Here is an 8,299-nt window from a genome sequence, read left to right as displayed (position 1 = left end):
CTGGATCCTCTTCAGTTTGCCTACAGAGCAAACAGGGCTGTGGACGATGCAGTAAACATGGGACTGCATTATGTTCTGCAACATCTAGACAGACCAGGGACTTATGTGAGGATCCTGTTCGTGGACTTCAGCTCGGCCTTTAACACTATAATCCCAAACCTCCTCCTGCCCAAACTAACTCAGCTCTCCGTGCCCACCTCCGTCTGTCAGTGGATCAACAGCTTCCTGACAGACAGGCAGCAGCTAGTGAGGCTGGGAAAACTCACATCCAGCACCCATATAATCAGCACTGGAGCTCCTCAGGGCTGCGTCCTCTCCCCACTGCTCTTCTCCCTGTACACCAACGACTGCACATCTAAAGACCCCTCTGTCAAGCTCCTGAAGTTTGCAGACGACACCACACTCATCGGCCTCATTCAGGATGGTGACGAGTCTGCTTACAGACAGGAGGTTAAAGAGTTGGCTGTCTGGTGCAGGCTCATCAACCTGGAGCTCAACACAGTGGAGATGATTGTGGACTTCAGGAGAAACCCCCCTGCTCTCGCCCCACCAGGGGTGTGAAGTAACGAATTACAAATACTCATGTTACAGTAATTAAGTAGTTTTTATCAGTAATTGTACTTTTTTGAGTAGTTAAAAAATTGTGTACTTTTACTTGAGTACATTTTAAGTGATGTATCGGTACTTTTACTCCGCTATTTTCCTCCGTTTGTGGTCGTTACATGCTTATTTTACTTTTATTTTTTATCCATCAACGTGATTGGATAGAGAGTAATAGGTCTTGTGACTTTCGTCAAATCAAATTGTGCATAGAAAACTTTAACCGCCAACTGTTTATCATGGCTGCTGGAAGTGCATTCTTCAAGCATCAATTCTGTCGCATCTTCCTCTAACTTAATATGTTAAGGTAAATTTCGGATTTCTGCTTACTAAATGAGTTGCATATACGCTTGCCTATCTACACGACCTGAAATTTGGTGTGAAGTTGCGGGTATTGCATACAGTATTAACTCCCGCAAGTGCCACGTTCGGTAAATTCCCACTCACTTATAAGATGCGCGATCTGCGCTGCCTCGTCTCTCTCTCGCGTGCGTTCTGCAGCGGTCACTTGGATAAGTCGTTGTTGCTTGTTGAACTTGATGACTTTTCATGAGTTTGATTATTTTTATTTCTTTATTGCAAAACGCTAAAACTGGCACCGTTTTGGAGAGAAATGGGCTCTCATTTTAACCCATATCATGGTGTGTGATGCTGAACTATGAGTTTCTAATGGTGTTTGTATTTGCGCTGTTCTAAACATTAATATCTTATGTGCAACAACAGCATGCTGTCTCAGTGGCTTTACACATGCTTTTAAATGTATTTTTTCAAACATTATAATTTAAATGGGGATGATTGTACTGAGAATAACTTTCATCTTTTCGTCAACTGACTACTTTAAAAAAAAAAATTAAAGAGTTGGCAGTCAAAATTAAAACTGGATGATAGATTCTTCATTCTTTATGACAAAGAATGTGAATTACAGAATGTACAACATTTTAAAAATGTATCAAATGCGGTGTACAGCGTTTATTATGAGGCGGTAGAATCTACAGCTCAGTACTCACTACTCATGAGTACTTTTAAATAGGCTACTCTTACTCAAGTACTTTTACTTAACTCACTACATTTTGGACGGTAATGGCACTTTTACTTGAGTATATTTTAGTACGTTCCACCACTGCCCCCCACTCACCATCATGGACAGCACTGTGACTGCAGTGGAGTCATTCAGGTTCCTGGGCACCACAATCTCTCAGGACCTGGAGCAGGACACTCGCATTGACTTCATTGTTAAAAAGGCCCAGCAGAGGTTGTACTTCCTTTGCCAGCTGAGGAAGTTCGACCTGCCACAGGAGCTACTGAAATGGTTCTACTCTGCTATCATTGAATCGATCCGCTGCACTACTATAACTGTCTGGTTCAGCTCTGCTACCAAATAGGGCCTACAGAGGGTAGTCCGGACTGCTGAGCGAATCATTGGTACAACCCTCCCTTCTCTTCAAGAACTGTACTCATCCAGAGCGAGCAAAATCACTCTGGACCCCTCACATCCAGCACAGTCCCTCTTTGAACGGTTGCTATCTGGTCGACGCTACAGAGCACCAGAACGGCCAGACACAGGAACACTTTCTTCCCTCAGGCAATCCATCTCATGAACACTTAATAACTGGAAAGCACAACACTATTTATACACTTAGTCTACACCTCAAATTTGCACATAATATACCTGCACATACAATTGTCTATTTATATATTGTTATTCCTTATTTACATGTTCTATTTTTATTATCTGTGTTTTTGGTTCCGTCGCTGTCATTCTGTTGCACTGCAGAAACTTCTGTCATGAAAACAAATTCTTCATATTTGAAAACATATCTGGCAATAAAGCTCATTCTGATTCTGAGAGGAGTAAGGAAAAAGGCATGTAATACCAGCTTCTGTAAAGCCAAAATACCAGTACACAGATCTTGGTGTTCGACAAAGTTTATTAAAAACTAGATTTACATGACCAGAGTAACTCCTCCACTAGAAACCACAGTCTGCTCACTAGAGACAGCCTTGATACGAGTGTCTCTTCCTGAAAGAGAAATGTTAAGTGTGAATGCACTTATAAATTCTCAGTTCCGCTAGTAGAGACTGCAAGAACTCACGTTTCCGGGTGCAGCTTTGCTCACAAGAGCCAGAAGATGGATGGCACACCTCTGTACTACAGTGGATGAAGATCTGACAGGGAAGAAAGAGGCTCAAGTCATAGAATTCACAAGTAGTAAAATTTAAATGTTCAAGTAAAGGGGGGCATACAGTTTCCTGCAAAGGAGCCAGTGAGGCTGGATCTACAAATGTGAACATCTTCACAACAAAGCGCTTGTAGTGGGTTGGGAAATGAACGCCAGACGATCCAGTCACTGCAACCAGTGCGGTCAGGTAACGGTCGTCCTGGTAAGGGCATCTGAAGAGGAAAAAGGTTAGAAAGTGCCTCCCAGCAGACTAACTGGATAAAGATTGGCATTACTCACCCGTCGATCAGAAGGTCCCACTGGGGGAGACTGAGTGGACTGGGGGTTGAAGTCGCCCAACAACGTCCCAGCATCAGGACAATGTTGGGGTCAGTTCTCTCCATAATGCGCACCTCAACATACACTGGCTCCTGCAGGACGTTTGTGACGGGATAATCAGCATCACTGTAGTAGGACATGTAGGCCTCATCCCCTGAGGAACACTGGGGTTTAAACAGAAACTGCAGGAGTTTGAAAGGCTTTAGGATGACACAGGACAAGACCTTACCTTCTGCACAGCCTTTGGTGACACATTGGCCATTGGCCAGTCTGAGCTCCACCCTGAGAGGTCCAGGAGCAGCTACTGGTGGAGGTGGAGGAACAGAGTTGACCTCCACAACCAGAGCTTCAACAGAAGTTCCAGAGTACCTACACTGGAAGAGAAACCTGGACAGACTGTGAGCTTGCAGCGTTTATCAGAGACTAACATTCACACCAAGTCATAGATCACTTACTCAAAATGACTGTCCCTTGTGATGGAACCAATCGGTCCAATCCCCTCTTCATATGAGGAGGTCATTCTGTTCTCATACACCACATATCCAGGGTCCTCCTGTGAACAAGAACAATGTTAGCGACATGGCTCTGAACCGGTTCAAGGAACGAAAAAATGAAATTGACAGGAACAGAACCAGAAACTGAAATCAAATTCGCTAGTTCCGAACAGAATCGAAAATTTGAAATAGCCATTAACCTGTTAATAAGGTTATTTTATCGTTCCATTGATTATTTGAAGTTAGCAGTCAACAAATCATGAATTCCAGTAGTACGGCCTATGCACATGTGACACCCGCATCCAGCGAGTGAAAAGCTCAGCTGTGAACTGATAAGTCGCAATGGACCAGTGTTATGGTTTATCTGAGGATAGTGAAAGATTGATTCAACAGATCACACGCACCTGCAGCACTTCTGTGAACAGAGAACACAAGACTATAGGCATATTCTATCTATATATATATATATATATATATATAAATAAATAAATAACTTAAATCATTGACAGATTAACAAATAAAAAAAAATATATTTTTTTAAAAGTTCCGTTATTCATTCCGTTGCACTCAGCGTGACCACCGCCTCACTGTGTATAAAACCGACGTGAAGGATGTTGTTTTACGGCGAAGTACAAAGTCTTGCCTATAATAAATATTTTGCCATCTAGATACGTCGCGAACGTAAACATTTGGATAAGAGCCAAATGAGGTAGGCATCAGTTTCACCTTAAATTAACTTATTGGATTGACGTTTTTATAGCCTAAACTTTGTTGGCAGATGCCATTTACACCAACTACGTGGTGTAGATGGTAAGGCATCTGCTTTGACACGATGGACCCAACTTCAAACCCACCTTCTGCCGAACTCTTCTCCCCTTTTCAAAATGTCACAGCGGAAAGGAATTTTTTCCAATAAAAATGAAGGTGATCTCAAAATTCTCTCTTCCTGTCCCCCCCTTTTCTTTGAGTAGAAAAAACTACTTTATTGGCAAAGAAAGTGGTTTTTAAAAAAAAAAAAAAACAGGTATTTCTTCTACTCGAACTAGTTTCAGAATGGCAAAAAAAAAAAACCGGTATTTCTTCTACTCGAACTAGTTTCAGAATGGCGATACAGAGGAACAGAAACGTTAAAACATTGATTCTGCTCAGAATGAACCGATTATAAATCTCATTTTCAAGCCCTGGTTAGCATCCAGTCCATCATAAGCAAATGCAGAATAAAACCAGAAGCAGCTGCTCACCATCATGCTCGTGCCACATGCAGTCACAGGGAACTGGTATATAGCAAAGTAAGGTGTGGACTCAACAGGAGCGCAAGGTGGGTGGTTTCCACCCAGTAGACGAACCGAATCCAGACACAGTCGAGGCAGAGTAACATCTCTAGCCACCACTACCACACTGGACAGCCACTGGAACAAGGTACAAGAGCAGGTTAATGTGGAGAATCAGTTTAACATGAACAGAATTAGATTGAGAACGCTTACCTGCCCTCCCATAGTAACACTGCTGTCTTTTAAAGCAGCAGTTGATAGCTTCACACTCAGCACCACTGATCCCAGGTTGTCCACATTGGATCTGCTCATAATCAGCTACAGCACACTTATCAAGGGGCTCTGTCTGCACCACTGGCTTCTGTAGCTGAAACTGCTGAGGAAACTGCTGGTTAGTTTGTTGTTGAACTGGCTGCTGAAACCACTGGTCAGTTTGCTGAATCATCAGCTCTTGAGGATTCTGGAGCAAATTACCCCACTTTGGAACAGCATGACAGAACGCACAAACTGCCAAGATCTGAACCAATCACCAACTTCCACCCATTGTTCAACAGCTAGTCACAAAATAGGACTGCTGCCCTTTGGTCTTTTTGTACTCTACAGCTTTCAGCTAATTAAAGATAGCCCCTCCCTCTTCATTAACCCTCACGATTCTCCAGACTTGCATGAGTTGGAGCTTATGCAACTTATTGATTCTCATTGATTCAATTGTCCTTGTTACATACATGAAAACACAAACTTGTGTGTAGGAGCCATTTATAGGTTTTGTCATATTGTTTTATGTTTTTCCTTCTTACTTGCATGCTTTCTGGAGTTTGCTTTTTTGACTAATTTTGACTTGAACCCTATCCCAGCCATATATGCTCTTTTCTTAAATGCTGCATTGTAATTAAAAGTCATATTATAAAGTGCTTTTAAAATCTTGCACACACTGCAAGATCATTATCCTTCGGTATAGCCCAAAATTTTATTTGCCAGGTTGCAGGTTAGCACTTCACTCATGAGGAAATGAAACACCTACGTATTGTAATTTGTTTCTTGTCAGAAGGATTAGCTCCACCAGGTTTTTTCTCTCAGCTAAACATGATAAGGAATTATTTTGCTTGCCACCATCACTTTTGTTTGGAGTGGGAAAGAAAGGCTTATACAAACAAAAATTAAAAGACTTTAAAAACAGTTTTTTACCAGACAGTGAAGGCAAAGTATGGTAGCACATACTTGAAAATTGTCCTCTGCATTTACCCCTTCCAAGTTACTGCATGCACATTAGCCTCTGCATTTAACCCTTCCAAATTACTGCATGCACATCAGAAGCAGTGAGTAGTGAACACCCAGAGCAGTTGGCAACCAGTCGCTGTGGTGCCCGGGGAGCAACTGGGTGTATTGAAAGTGGAAGAGAGCACTGTTCATTCAATCCCTTAACCTACATTCCCTACTGGTATTGAGATTTAAACCTGCAACCTTCAGGTTACAAGTCTGACTCCAACAATTAGCCCACAACTGCCCAGATCGCAACTAAATCTTTCCCCATTTAAGCAGATAGTAATAGCATGACGGACAAACACACCGAATACGACCTACAAGTTGTGTTGGGGAGTCATAGCCTAATGGGTAAAGAGTAAGATTTGTAACCCAAAGGTAATGGATTCAGAATCAAAATCAGAATGAGCTTTATTGCCAGGTATGTTTACACATACGAGGAATTTGTTTTAGTGACAGAAGTTCCACAGTGCAACTGAATGACAGTGACAAGACAGGACACAGATAATAAAAAGAATAATATAAAAATATACAAAATATACAATGTACAAAAAAGCAAAAACACAATATATAATATAGACAATTTTGTATGTACAAGTATGATATGTGCAAATTTGAAATATAAATAAGTATGTGTGTTAAATAAATAATGTATACTAGTGTTGTGTGTTCCACGATTATTGTTAAGTGTTCATGAGATGGATTGCCTGAGGAAAGAAACTGTTCCTGTGTCTGGTCGTTCTGGTGCTCAGTGCTCTGTAGCGTCAACCAGATGGCAACAGTTCAAAGAGGGAGTGTGCTGGATGTGAGGAGTCCAGAGTGATTTTGCTAGCCCTTTTGCTCACTCTGGATGAGTACAGTTCTTGGAAAGAAGGGAGGGTTGTACCAGTGATTCGCTCAGCAGTCCAGACTATCCTCTGTAGTCTTCTGAGGTCAGATTTGGCAGCTGAGCTGAACCAGACAGTTATTGAAGTACAGAGGATGGATTCAATGATGGCGGAGTAGAACTGTTTCAGCAGCTCTTGTGGCAGGTTGAACTTCCTCAGCTGGCGAAGGAAGTACAACCTCTGCTGGGCCTTTTTGACAATGGACTCAATGTGATTTTCCCACTTCAGGTCCTGAGAGATAGTGGAGAGATAGTGGTGTCCAGGAACCTGAATGTCTCCATTGTCGTTACAGTGCTGTTCATGATGGTGAGTGGAGGGAGAGCAGGGGGGTTCCTCCTGAATTCCACTATCATCGCCACAGTTTTGAGCGTGTTAAGCTCCAGGTTGTTAAGTCAAGTCAAGTCATCTGCAGGAGGTGTGAATGGTGTTTTTTCAAACCTGCAATAAAATTCGTTCAGATCGTCTGCCAGTTGTTGGTTCTCCACAGTGCTGGGGGACGGTGTCTTGTAATTGGTGATGTCTTTCAGACCTTTCCACACTGAAGCAGGATCACTGGAAAAGAATTGGTTCTTTAGCTTTCCAGTATAATTCCTCTTTGCCACTCTGATCTCCTTTTCCAGTGTGTATTTGGCCTGTTTATACAAGATTTTCCAGTGTGTATTTAGCCTGTTTATACAAGACATTATTCCCCTTCCTGTGAGTATCTTCTTTGGCCTGACGGAGCTGTCTGAGTTTTGCAGTGAACCATGGTTTGTCGTTGTTGTAGGTTAAATGAGTCTTGGTAGGAATGCACATGTCTTCACAGAAACTGATATAAGATGTTACAGTCTCTGTGAGCTCGTCCAGATCGGTGGCAGCAGCATCAAAAACACTCCAATCAGTGAGGTCAAAACAAGCTTGTAAATCCATTACAACATTAGTCCATCTTTTTACAGTCCTTAACACAGGTTTAGCTGATTTCAGTTTCTGCCTGTAGGTCGGTATAAGATTAACTAAACAGTGATCAGAGAGCCCCAAAACTGCCCGTGGGACGGAGCGATATGCATCCTTTATTGTGGTGTAACAGTGATCCAATATATTACTGTCTCTGGTGGGACATGTGATGTGCTGTCTGTATTTTGGCAGTTCACGGGAGAGATTTGCTTTATTAAAGTCCCCGAGAATGATTAAAAAACTGTTATGCTGATGATACTCAGCTCTATATTTCTTCGCAGCCCGGCGAAACATACCAATTTGAAAAACTAGCGGAATGCATAGTCGATATAAAAAACTGGATGATGAGTAATTTC

The 8,299-nt window shown here is 42.1% G+C and overlaps 1 pseudogene; it reads right to left on the bottom strand.

Moving 5' to 3' along the window:
- Nucleotides 1-2,510: 2,510 nt before the first annotated feature.
- LOC107726943 (zona pellucida sperm-binding protein 4-like) lies at nt 2,511-5,429 on the bottom strand (annotated as a pseudogene).
- Between the last annotated feature and the right edge of the window lie 2,870 nt (nt 5,430-8,299).

This window comes from Sinocyclocheilus rhinocerous, unplaced genomic scaffold, assembly GCF_001515625.1.
Source record: "Sinocyclocheilus rhinocerous isolate Xijiao unplaced genomic scaffold, SAMN03320098_v1.1 scaffold4509, whole genome shotgun sequence".
NCBI classification, from domain to species: domain Eukaryota; kingdom Metazoa; phylum Chordata; class Actinopteri; order Cypriniformes; family Cyprinidae; genus Sinocyclocheilus; species Sinocyclocheilus rhinocerous.
Note: the sequence above shows the minus strand (reverse complement) of the source record. Positions and strands in the feature narration are given on the sequence as shown.